Source organism: Cavia porcellus, unplaced genomic scaffold, assembly GCF_034190915.1.
Source record: "Cavia porcellus strain 051 isolate PalLab524CR breed Dunkin Hartley unplaced genomic scaffold, mCavPor4.1 scaffold_45, whole genome shotgun sequence".
Lineage (NCBI taxonomy): Eukaryota > Metazoa > Chordata > Mammalia > Rodentia > Caviidae > Cavia > Cavia porcellus.
Window position 1 is genome coordinate 4655517 of NW_026947528.1, and position 12935 is coordinate 4668451.

A 12935-nucleotide genomic window follows, 5' to 3' on the forward strand; every position below is an offset into this window, starting at 1 on the left:
AACCACAGGGCTCCAGGCCATAGCGTTCCAGGCCTAAACAAGAAAATTTCCATTCCGTTTTGTGAGTTCATTCGTCTCTCATAATTACTTTTTCCACAAATGTGTGCTTCAGGAGAGGCCGTGTCCAAATGTGGAGAGGCCCATTTTCTTTCACTCACTTTCAGACTTTCTAAGATTTTCAGTTACTAGACGTTTGCCCAGACTTGCCATTGTCAAGGGACAGTGCACTTCACTTGAAGTTGTGCAGTGTTACTTCATGTGTCTCCGTGGAATTTCCACCAATGGGAAACTCTTGCTGTATTCATCTCCAAGTGTTTCTGCGTAAGAAAATATAAGTAACAAAGGATGTGGTTTCAAGCCCAATGAGGAAAGGAGGGATTATCTTTATTTCAGTGCAGGTTGACCTTTCAAAGAAACAGTAATTCCTATGAAATAGGAGGTAAAATCTTTTGTAAAGAGACATGGACATGACCCGCTCAAGTTTATGTCACTGTTTTTAAAACGCCAAGGGCATTTGAGAAATTCTTGGCTGCTGAATTGTCCCTTTTTTCAAATTTCTCTTAGGTAAGACACTCCAGCTTCGTGAAACCATGGTACTGTTCCTTCCATGTAAAAAACCAGAGCAAAAAAGATAATAAATTAAAACAAAACCCATCAAATTACATTTGAGAGCACACAATTGCTCAGCAGGCCCACTACTCAAGAAGCTAGAGGTACAGAAGCCTCAGCCTTCAGCCCATGGCCTGAAGTTTTGTCTCTATCATGGCCCCTCAATTCCCTGGCATGTCCACATTAACTCATGAATCTTTACTCATTTCCTCTTCAAATGCACAGGATCCAATATATTTGAACCCTGTTCACCTGGGCTGTAATCATCCAAGGACACACCAGAGGAAGGGCAGCCACCCCCTTGCCTGGGCCCTTGGAGCTTATCACAATAGAAATGGACACCTGAACAAGGGGAGCCAAAACAAAGAGAGGCATATTCCTAAAGTCTGAAGCACAGAAGCTACCTATAGACCAGTAGTGGGATTTCACAAATTATGTAAGAATCTCTGTGCACATGCTTGGCATGGTCGCTCATGCCTATAATCCCAGCAATCTGGGGGCTGAGGTGGATGTATCCTTGGGAGTTCCAGTCCATCTTGGGCTACGAATTTATCTCAAGGCCTCTTTTAACAACTACATAAGATGCTGTTTCCAAAAAGAGGACAACAGAAAACTAGACACACTTGGTCCAGGTCCCTGGGTTCACTACATGAGTTGTGGAGTCTAAATATTCCATGCCATGAGAAAATAACTGGGATTTTTAGTGAAAGGGGCATTTATATCCCTTTTCTAAGGGTTTCCCTTTCACCATGTTACATTTGAATTCTGGGAAAACCTGCTGGTGATAAGCTATCTAGCATTATGTTGGTTTAGGTATTGAGCTAGTACCTCATGTTTAGTGTTCAGGGTTATGTTGGAATGGCTGAAGACCTCCTTGAAATAGCGATTGCAGACAAGGGAACCCCGAGGAAGCTGGATAGTTGAAGCAGGCACTCCAAATATTCATGCACTGCAAGGGTTCACTTTCATTTTGGGACTCATCTCATGGTTGCTGGCTTTTAGTGCTAACTGATACTACCATGGTGGCAGTAATCCAGCAGAGACTGCATGTATGGTTTGCAGGTTTGCTTCCCAAGCCACCAGAAACCTGGCAGAACCCATATCATTGTGGCATTTTCTTTCCTCCCCTGAAACATTTGGCTTTCTAAGTTTGAAAATTGAATAGACTGGGCTAGTCAAGTTTGGACCCCATGTACCACCAACAGAGCTAAAGACAGAGCCAATTACTTCCCTCCACTTGTCAAAATATGTCAAATTTGCTTGATCACCACAACTTCAAAGAAAATTCTGAGGCAACTTAGAGAGGTGAATCAAATACTGCCTGATTGGAATGGCTGTTTTTGTATGAGGTGGAAAGCTGCAGAGTTGGGCTGAAACTGTTCACAGAAACCCACAGGCTTGTGTTTGCCAGGCAACCACACTGGGCTGAGACTGGCTGAACATCACTGTGAGGTGGATTTTAGGCTCTAGGTTTGAAAATTTAAAAGACTGGGGTAGTCAAGTTTGGAACCCATCCACCACAGACAGACCAAAAGGTCTTTCAATTACTTCCCTCCACTTCTCAAAATATGTCAAATTTTCTTAAGCACTACAACTGTAAAAAAAATTCTGAGGCAACATAGAGAGGCTAATCAAATACTGCATGATTGGAAAGTCTGTGTTTGTATGAGGTGGAACGCTGCAGAGTTGGGCTGAAACAGTTCACAGAAATCCACAAGCTTGTGGTTGTCAGGCAACCACACTGGGCTGCGATTGGCTGAGCACCATTGTGAGCTGGACTTTAGGCTGTAGGATACAAGTGTGCAGTAGGAGACCTGAGTCACAATGCTGGGCATTGCCATGGAGAGCTCAGTGGCACAGAGGACCTTGTAGGGCAAGATTTATATAGGATGAATATTCTTGGCCTGGTATGCCACAATATTCTCTCTGAAGGCTTCACTGCTCAGAATTTGTGGCTGGAAATGCTTGCCAATCTACACATGGATGTACTTTCAATGGGATATGAAATATGCCAGGGCCTGGCAGATGATCTCTGCCATGTCCTATCCTTGAGCATCCGCTTTTCCCTTGTCATGTCTCTCATTTGGCTGAGTCCTGTTCCCTAAGCTATTCAGTCACGACTTGCTGGCATCATTCACCTGCAGTATAAGAGCTTTCTGTGAAATTTCTCAGCAGAAATCCTCTGCAAGCACATAGCTTTGGATATGAGAGACAGTGGTGGAAGTTGAATTTCAAGGGCAGATATTTGAAAACAATGAAACAAGCCCCGAATAAGATCTTTACATGTTTCCCAGATGAATATGTTTGGAAATACGGGGGAAGATGGAGATCAAGGCTGAGAAGAGTGCACACCCATTTCAAGGTACAAAAACCAGGGAAAAACATGGGAAAGCAAGAGAGCTGGTTAATCTGATGTAAAAATCTTTGATGATGAAAGGAAAATTATATTCTCATGATGATAGATTCAGGCTGTAGAAGTGAACTTCTCATGTTGGTTGTCCTATGTGTGGCCTTCTGCATTGGGCAGTGGATGCAGGACAGGAGATCTTCAAATTATCTGGTGGAACACAAAATACTGAAAAAAAATTCAGCCTAAATCCTGTGTATTCCTTCCCTTTGAGAACATATATGGATAATGTACGAAATTTCAAAAGAGAAAATGTCTTTTGGGTCATGGTTTCAACAATGAAATTGTCAGTTCACATAACATTTTGAATTTTGCTTTCAGACTTGCTCATGTATCGGGCCTGAGTAAAGGAGAATGCAGAGTAAGCCTCTTCAATAGTTGTGCATTCCATAAGTGGTTTTAAAACCAGTGAAACCCTTTGGACTTAGTGTTTGTATTTAATTGGTTGATTGGTTTTTCAAATTGTTTGTTTTATATTTTTAACTTTGTGAGTCAGGGAAGCCCTCACTCATAGTGATTTAGACCTCTCCAAAAGCTCTGAAGTTATTCATGTAACAGCTATTACATGTTATAAGTTTCTCCTATTAAAACTTGAAAGACAAACAGACTCTGCTACTTTTCATCTAAATTCAGTGTTGGGCTAAATTCAGTGTTGGACTTTTTACAAGTCCTTTGAAATGTGTCCTCCTCTAGTCACTGGTCGTGCTGGAAATTACTTTCTTGTGAAGACAGGATTTGAGCAAATTGACACAAGTACAGTTTGCCACTACTCTGGACACCTGGTTAAATATCCAGTTGCCTAAATGGTGTGTGTTTTACTTTGATCTCTGCTCACACTTTGCTCTTCCAGTTAGAACCACAGGGCTCCAGGCCATAGCGTTCCAGGCCTAAACAAGAAAATTTCCATTCCGTTTTGTGAGTTCATTCGTCTCTCATAATTACTTTTTCCACAAATGTGTGCTTCAGGAGAGGCCGTGTCCAAATGTGGAGAGGCCCATTTTCTTTCACTCACTTTCAGACTTTCTAAGATTTTCAGTTACTAGACGTTTGCCAAGACTTGCCATTGTCAAGGGACAGTGCACTTCACTTGAAGTTGTGCAGTATTACTTCATGTGTCTCCGTGGAATTTCCACCAATGGGAAACTCTTGCTGTATTCATCTCCAAGTATTTCTGCGTAAGAAAATATAAGTAACAAAGGATGTGGTTTCAAGCCCAATGAGGAAAGGAGGGATTATCTTTATTTCAGTGCAGGTTGACCTTTCAAAGAAACAGTAATTCCTATGAAATAGGAGGTAACATCTTTTGTAAAGAGAAATGGACATGACCCGCTCAAGTTTATGTCACTGTTTTTAAAACGCCAAGGGCATTTGAGAAATTCTTGGCTGCTGAATTGTCCCTTTTTTCAAATTTCTCTTAGGTAAGACACTCCAGCTTCGTGAAACCATGGTACTGTTCCTTCCATGTAAAAAACCAGAGCAAAAAAGAAAATAAATTAAAACAAAACCCAGCAAATTACATTTGAGAGCACACAATTGCTCAGCAGGCCCACTATTCAAGAAGCTAGAGGTACAGAAGCCTCAGCCTTCAGCCCATGGCCTGAAGTTTTGTCTCTATCATGGCCCCTCAATTCCCTGGCATGTCCACATTAACTCATGAATCTTTACTCATTTCCTCTTCAAATGCACAGGATCCAATATATTTGAACCCTGTTCACCTGGGCTGTAATCATCCAAGGACACACCAGAGGAAGGGCAGCCACCCCCTTGCCTGGGGCCTTGGAGCTTATCACAATAGAAATGGACACCTGAACAAGGGGAGCCAAAACAAAGAGAGGCATATTCCTAAAGTCTGAAGCACAGAAGCTACCTATAGATCAGTAGTGGGATTTCACAAATTATGTAAGAATCTCTGTGCACATGCTTGGCATGGTCGCTCATGCCTATAATCCCAGCAATCTGGGGGCTGAGGTGGATGTATCCTTGGGAGTTCCAGTCCATCTTGGGCTACGAATTTATCTCAAGGCCTCTTTTAACAACTACATAAGATGCTGTTTCCAAAAAGAGGACAACAGAAAACTAGACACACTTGGTCCAGGTCCCTGGGTTCACTACATGAGTTGTGGAGTCTAAATATTCCATGCCATGAGAAAATAACTGGGATTTTGAGTGAAAGGGGCATTTATATCCCTTTTCTAAGGGTTTCCCTTTCACCATGTTACATTTGAATTCTGGGAAAACCTGCTGTTGATAAGCTATCTAGCATTATGTTGGTTTAGGTATTGAGCTAGTACCTCATGTTTAGTGTTCAGGGTTATGTTGGAATGGCTGAAGACCTCCTTGAAATAGCGATTGCAGACAAGGGAACCCCGAGGAAGCTGGATAGTTGAAGCAGGCACTCCAAATATTCATGCACTGCAAGGATTCACTTTCATTTTGGGACTCATCTCATGGTTGCTGGCTTTTAGTGCTAACTGATACTACCATGGTGGCAGTAATCCAGCAGAGACTGCATGTATGGTTTGCAGGTTTGCTTACCAAGCCACCAGAAACCTGGCAGAACCCAAATCATTGTGGCATTTTCTTTCCTCCCCTGAAACATTTGGCTTTCTAAGTTTGAAAATTGAATAGACTGGGCTAGTCAAGTTTGGACCCCATGTACCACCAACAGAGCTAAAGACAGAGCCAATTACTTCCCTCCACTTGTCAAAATATGTCAAATTTGCTTGATCACCACAACTTCAAAGAAAATTCTGAGGCAACTTAGAGAGGTGAATCAAATACTGCCTGATTGGAATGGCTGTGGTTGTATGAGGTGGAAAGCTGCAGAGTTGGGCTGAAACTGTTCACAGAAACCCACAGGCTTGTGGTTGGCAGGCAACCACACTGGGCTGAGACTGGCTGAACATCACTGTGAGGTGGATTTTAGGCTCTAGGTTTGAAAATTTAAAAGACTGGGGTAGTCAAGTTTGGAACCCATCGACCACAGACAGACCAAAAGGTCTTTCGTTTACTTCCCTCCACTTCTCAAAATATGTGAAATTTTCTTGATCACTACAACTGTAAAAAAAATTCTGAGGCAACATAGAGAGGCTAATCAAATACTGCATGATTGGAAAGGCTGTGGTTGTATGAGGTGGAACGCTGCAGAGTTCGGCTGAAACAGTTCACAGAATTCCACAAGCTTGTGGTTCCCAGGCAACCACACTGGGCTGCGATTAGCATAGCACCATTGTGAGCTGGACTTTAGGCTCTAGCATACAAGCGTGCAGTAGGAGACCTGAGTCACAATGCTGGGCTTTGCCATGGAGATCTCAGTGGCACAGAGGACCTTGTAGGGCAAGATTTAAATAGGATGAATATTCTTGGCCTGATATGCCACAATATTCTCTCTGAAGGCTTCACTGCTCAGTATTTGTGGATGGAAATGCTTGCCAATCTACACATGGATGTACTTTCAATGGGATATGAAATATGCCAGGGCCTGGCAGATGATCTCTGCCATGTCCTATCCTTGAGCATACGCTTTTCCCTTGTTATGTCTGTCATTTGGCTGAGTCCTGTTCCCTAAGCTATTCAGTCAAGACTTGCTGGCATCATTCACCTGCAGTATAAGAGCTTTCTGGGAAATTTCTCAGCAGAAATCCTCTGCAAGCACATAGCTTTGGGTATGAGAGACAGTGGTGGAAGTTGAATTTCAAGGGCAGATATTTGAAAACCATGAAACAAGCCCCGAATAAGATCTTTACATGATTCCCAGATGAATATGTTTGGAAATATGGGGGAAGATGGAGATCAAGGCTGAGAAGAGTGCACACACATTTCAAGGTACAAAAAAAAGGGAAAAACATGGGAAAGCAAGAGAACTGGTTAATCTGATGTAAAAATCTTTGATGATGAAAGGAAAATTATATTCTCATGATGATAGATTCAGGCTGTAGAAGTGAACTTCTCATGTTGGTTGTCCTATGTGTGGCCTTCTGCATTGGGCAGTGGATGCAGGACAGGAGATCTTCAAATTATCTGGTGGAACACAAAATACTGAAAAAAAATTCAGCCTAAATCCTGTGTATTCCTTCCCTTTGAGAACATATATGGATAATGTACGAAGTTTCAAAAGAGAAAATGTCTTTTGGGTCATGGCTTCAACAATGAAATTGTCAGTTCACATAACATTTTGAATTTTGCTTTCAGACTTGCTCATGTACCGGGCCTGAGTAAAGCAGAATGCAGAGTAAGCCTCTTCAATAGTTGTGCATTCCATAAGTGGTTTTAAAACCAGTGAAACCCTTTGGACTTAGTGTTTGTATTTAATTGGTTGATTGGTTTTTCAAATTGTTTGTTTTATATTTTTAACTTTGTGAGTCAGGGAAGCCCTCACTCATAGTGATTTAGACCTCTCCAAAAGCTCTGAAGTTATTCATGTAACAGCTATTACATGTTATAAGTTTCTCCTATTAAAACTTGAAAGACAAACAGACTCTGCTACTTTTCATCTAAATTCAGTGTTGGGCTAAATTCAGTGTTGGATTTTTTACAAGTCCCTTTGAAATGTGTCCTCCTCTAGTCACTGGTCGTGCTGGAAATTACTTTCTTGTGAAGACAGGATTTGAGCAAATTGACACAAGTACAGTTTGCCACTACTCTGGACACCTGGTTAAATATCGAGTTGCCTAAATGGTGTGTGTTTTACTTTGATCTCTGCTCACACTTTGCTCTTCCAGTTAGAACCACAGGGCTCCAGTCCATAGCGTTCCAGGCCTAAACAAGAAAATTTCCATTCCGTTTTGGGAGTTCATTCGTCTCTCATAATTACTTTTTCCACAAATGTGTGCTTCAGGAGAGGCTGTGTCCAAATGTGGAGAGGCCCATTTTCTTTCACTCACTTTCAGACTTTCTAAGATTTTCAGTTACTAGACGTTTGCCCAGACTTGCCATTTTCAAGGGACAGTGCACTTCACTTGAAGTTGTGCAGTGTTACTTCATGTGTCTCCTTGGAATTTCCACCAATGGGAAACTCTTGCTGTATTCATCTCCAAGTGTTTCTGCGTAAGAAAATATAAGTAACAAAGGATGTGGTTTCAAGCCCAATGAGGAAAGGAGGGATTATCTTTATTTCAGTGCAGGTTGACCTTTCAAAGAAACAGTAATTCCTATGAAATAGGAGGTAAAATCTTTTGTAAAGAGACATGGACATGACCCACTCAAGTTTATGTCACGGTTTTTAAAACGCTAAGGGCATTTGAGAAATTCTTGGCTGCTGAATTGTCCCTTTTTTCAAATTTCTCTTAGGTAAGACACTCCAGCTTCGTGAAACCATGGTACTGTTCTTTCCATGTAAAAAACCAGAGCAAAAAAGAAAATAAATTAAAACAAAACCCATCAAATTACATTTGAGAGCACACAATTGCTCAGCAGGCCCACTATTCAAGAAGCTAGAGGTACAGAAGCCTCAGCCTTCAGCCCATGGCCTGAAGTTTTGTCTCTATCATGGCCCCTCAATTCCCTGGCATGTCCACCTTAACTCATGAATCTTTACTCATTTCCTCTTCAAATGCACAGGATCCAATATATTTGAACCCTGTTCACCTGGGCTGTAATCATCCAAGGACACACCAGAGGAAGGGCAGCCACCCCCTTGCCTGGGGCCTTGGAGCTTATCACAATAGAAATGGACACCTGAACAAGGGGAGCCAAAACAAAGAGAGGCATATTCCTAAAGTCTGAAGCACAGAAGCTACCTATAGACCAGTAGTGGGATTTCACAAATTATGTAAGAATCTCTGTGCACATGCTTGGCATGGTCGCTCATGCCTATAATCCCAGCAATCTGGGGGCTGAGGTGGATGTATCCTTGGGAGTTCCAGTCCATCTTGGGCTACGAATTTATCTCAAGGCCTCTTTTAACAACTACATAAGATGCTGTTTCCAAAAAGAGGACAACAGAAAACTAGACACACTTGGTCCAGGTCCCTGGGTTCACTACATGAGTTGTGGAGTCTAAATATTCCATGCCATGAGAAAATAACTGGGATTTTTAGTGAAAGGGGCATTTATATCCCTTTTCTAAGGGTTTCCCTTTCACCATGTTACATTTGAATTCTGGGAAAACCTGCTGGTGATAAGCTATCTAGCATTATGTTGGTTTAGGTATTGAGCTAGTACCTCATGTTTAGTGTTCAGGGTTATGTTGGAATGGCTGCAGACCTCCTTGAAATAGCGATTGCAGACAAGGGAACCCCGAGGAAGCTGGATAGTTGAAGCAGGCACTCCAAATATTCATGCACTGCAAGGATTCACTTTCATTTTGGGACTCATCTCATGGTTGCTGGCTTTTAGTGCTAACTGATACTACCATGGTGGCAGTAATCCAGCAGAGACTGCATGTATGGTTTGCAGGTTTGCTTCCCAAGCCACCAGAAACCTGGCAGAACCCAAATCATTGTGGCATTTTCTTTCCTCCCCTGAAACATTTGGCTTTCTAAGTTTGAAAATTGAATAGACTGGGCTAGTCAAGTTTGGACCCCATGTACCACCAACAGAGCTAAAGACAGAGCCAATTACTTCCCTCCACTTGTCAAAATATGTCAAATTTTCTTGATCACTACAACTGTAAAAAAAATTCTGAGGCAACATAGAGAGGCTAATCAAATACTGCATGATTGGAAAGGCTGTGTTTGTATGAGGTGGAACGCTGCAGAGTTGGGCTGAAACAGTTCACAGAAATCCACAAGCTTGTGGTTGCCAGGCAACCACACTGGGCTGCGATTGGCTGAGCACCATTGTGAGCTAGACTTTACGCTGTAGGATACAAATGTGCAGTAGGAGACCTGAGTCACAATGCTGGGCGTTGCCATGAAGAGCTCAGTGGCACAGAGGACCTTGTAGGGCAAGATTTATATAGGATGAATATACTTGGCCTGGTATGCCACAATATTCTCTCTGAAGGCTTCACTGCTCAGAATTTGTGGCTGGAAATGCTTGCCAATCTACACATGGATGTACTTTCAATGGGATATGAAATATGCCAGGGCCTGGCAGATGATCTCTGCCATGTCCTATCCTTGAGCATACGCTTTTCCCTTGTCATGTCTCTCATTTGGCTGAGTCCTGTTCCCTAAGCTATTCAGTCACGACTTGCTGGCATCATTCACCTGCAGTATAAGAGCTTTCTGGGAAATTTCTCAGCAGAAATCCTCTGCAAGCACATAGCTTTGGATATGAGAGACAGTGGTGGAAGTTGAATTTCAAGGGCAGATATTTGAAAACAATGAAACAAGCCCCGAATAAGATCTTTACATGTTTCCCAGATGAATATGTTTGGAAATACGGGGGAAGATGGAGATCAAGGCTGAGAAGAGTGCACACCCATTTCAAGGTACAAAAACCAGGGAAAAACATGGGAAAGCAAGAGAGCTGGTTTATCTGATGTAAAAATCTTTGATGATGAAAGGAAAATTATATTCTCATGATGATAGATTCAGGCTGTAGAAGTGAACTTCTCATGTTGGTTGTCCTATGTGTGGCCTTCTGCATTGGGCAGTGGATGCAGGACAGGAGATCTTCAAATTATCTGGTGGAACACAAAATACTGAAAAAAAATTCAGCCTAAATCCTGTGTATTCCTTCCCTTTGAGAACATATATGTATAATGTACAAAGTTTCAAAAGAGAAAATGTCTTTTGGGTCATGGTTTCAACAATGAAATTGTCAGTTCACATAACATTTTGAATTTTGCTTTCAGACTTGCTCATGTATCGGGCCTGAGTAAAGCAGAATGCAGAGTAAGCCTCTTCAATAGTTGTGCATTCCATAAGTGGTTTTAAAACCAGTGAAACCCTTTGGACTTAGTGTTTGTATTTAATTGGTTGATTGGTTTTTCAAATTGTTTGTTTTATATTTTTAACTTTGTGAGTCAGGGAAGCTTTCACTCATAGTGATTTAGACCTCTCCAAAAGCTCTGAAGTTATTCATGTAACAGCTATTACATGTTATAAGTTTCTCCTATTAAAACTTGAAAGACAAACAGACTCTGCTACTTTTCATCTAAATTCAGTGTTGGGCTAAATTCAGTGTTGGACTTTTTACAAGTCCTTTGAAATGTGTCCTCCTCTAGTCACTGGTCGTGCTGGAAATTACTTTCTTGTGAAGACAGGATTTGAGCAAATTGACACAAGTACAGTTTGCCACTACTCTGGACACCTGGTTAAATATCGAGTTGCCTAAATGGTGTGTGTTTTACTTTGATCTCTGCTCACACTTTGCTCTTCCAGTTAGAACCACAGGGCTCCAGGCCATAGCGTTCCAGGCCTAAACAAGAAAATTTCCATTCCGTTTTGGGAGTTCATTCGTCTCTCATAATTACTTTTTCCACAAATGTGTGCTTCAGGAGAGGCCGTGTCCAAATGTGGAGAGGCCCATTTTCTTTCACTCACTTTCAGACTTTCTAAGATTTTCAGTTACTAGACGTTTGCCCAGACTTGCCATTGTCAAGGGACAGTGCACTTCACTTGAAGTTGTGCAGTATTACTTCATGTGTCTCCGTGGAATTTCCACCAATGGGAAACTCTTGCTGTATTCATCTCCAAGTGTTTCTGCGTAAGAAAATATAAGTAACAAAGGATGTGGTTTCAAGCCCAATGAGGAAAGGAGGGATTATCTTTATTTCAGTGCAGGTTGACCTTTCAAAGAAACAGTAATTCCTATGAAATAGGAGGTAAAATCTTTTGTAAAAGACATGGACATGACCCGCTCAAGTTTATGTCACTGTTTTTAAAACGCCAAGGGCATTTGAGAAATTCTTGGCTGCTGAATTGTCCCTTTTTTCAAATTTCTCTTAGGTAAGACACTCCAGCTTCGTGAAACCATGGTGCTGTTCCTTCCATGTAAAAAACCAGAGCAAAAAAGAAAATAAATTAAAACAAAACCCATCAAATTACATTTGAGAGCACACAATTGCTCAGCAGGCCCACTATTCAAGAAGCTAGAGGTACAGAAGCCTCAGCCTTCAGCCCATGGCCTGAAGTTTTGTCTCTATCATGGCCCCTCAATTCCCTGGCATGTCCACATTAACTCATGAATCTTTACTCATTTCCTCTTCAAATGCACAGGATCCAATATATTTGAACCCTGTTCACCTGGGCTGTAATCATCCAAGGACACACCAGAGGAAGGGCAGCCACCCCTTGCCTGGGGCCTTGGAGCTTATCACAATAGAAATGGACACCTGAACAAGGGGAGCCAAAACAAAGAGAGGCATATTCCTAAAGTCTGAAGCACAGAAGCTACCTATAGACAAGTAGTGGGATTTCACAAATTATGTAAGAATCTCTGTGAACATGCTTGGCATGGTCGCTCATGCCTATAATCCCAGCAATCTGGGGGCTGAGGTGGATGTATCCTTGGGAGTTCCAGTCCATCTTGGGCTACGAATTTATCTCAAGGCCTCTTTTAACAACTACATAAGATGCTGTTTCCAAAAAGAGGACAACAGAAAACTAGACACACATGGTCCAGGTCCCTGGGTTCACTACATGAGTTGTGGAGTCTAAATATTCCATGCCATGAGAAAATAACTGGGATTTTTAGTGAAAGGGGCATTTATATCCCTTTTCTAAGGGTTTCCCTTTCACCATGTTACATTTGAATTCTGGGAAAACCTGCTGGTGATAAGCTATCTAGCATTATGTTGGTTTAGGTATTGAGCTAGTACCTCATGTTTAGTGTTCAGGGTTATGTTGGAATGGCTGAAGACCTCCTTGAAATAGCGATTGCAGACAAGGGAACCCCGAGGAAGCTGGATAGTTGAAGCAGGCACTCCAAATATTCATGCACTGCAAGGATTCACTTTCATTTTGGGACTCATCTCATTGTTGCTGGCTTTTAGTGCTAACTGATACTACCATGGTGGCAGTAATCCAGC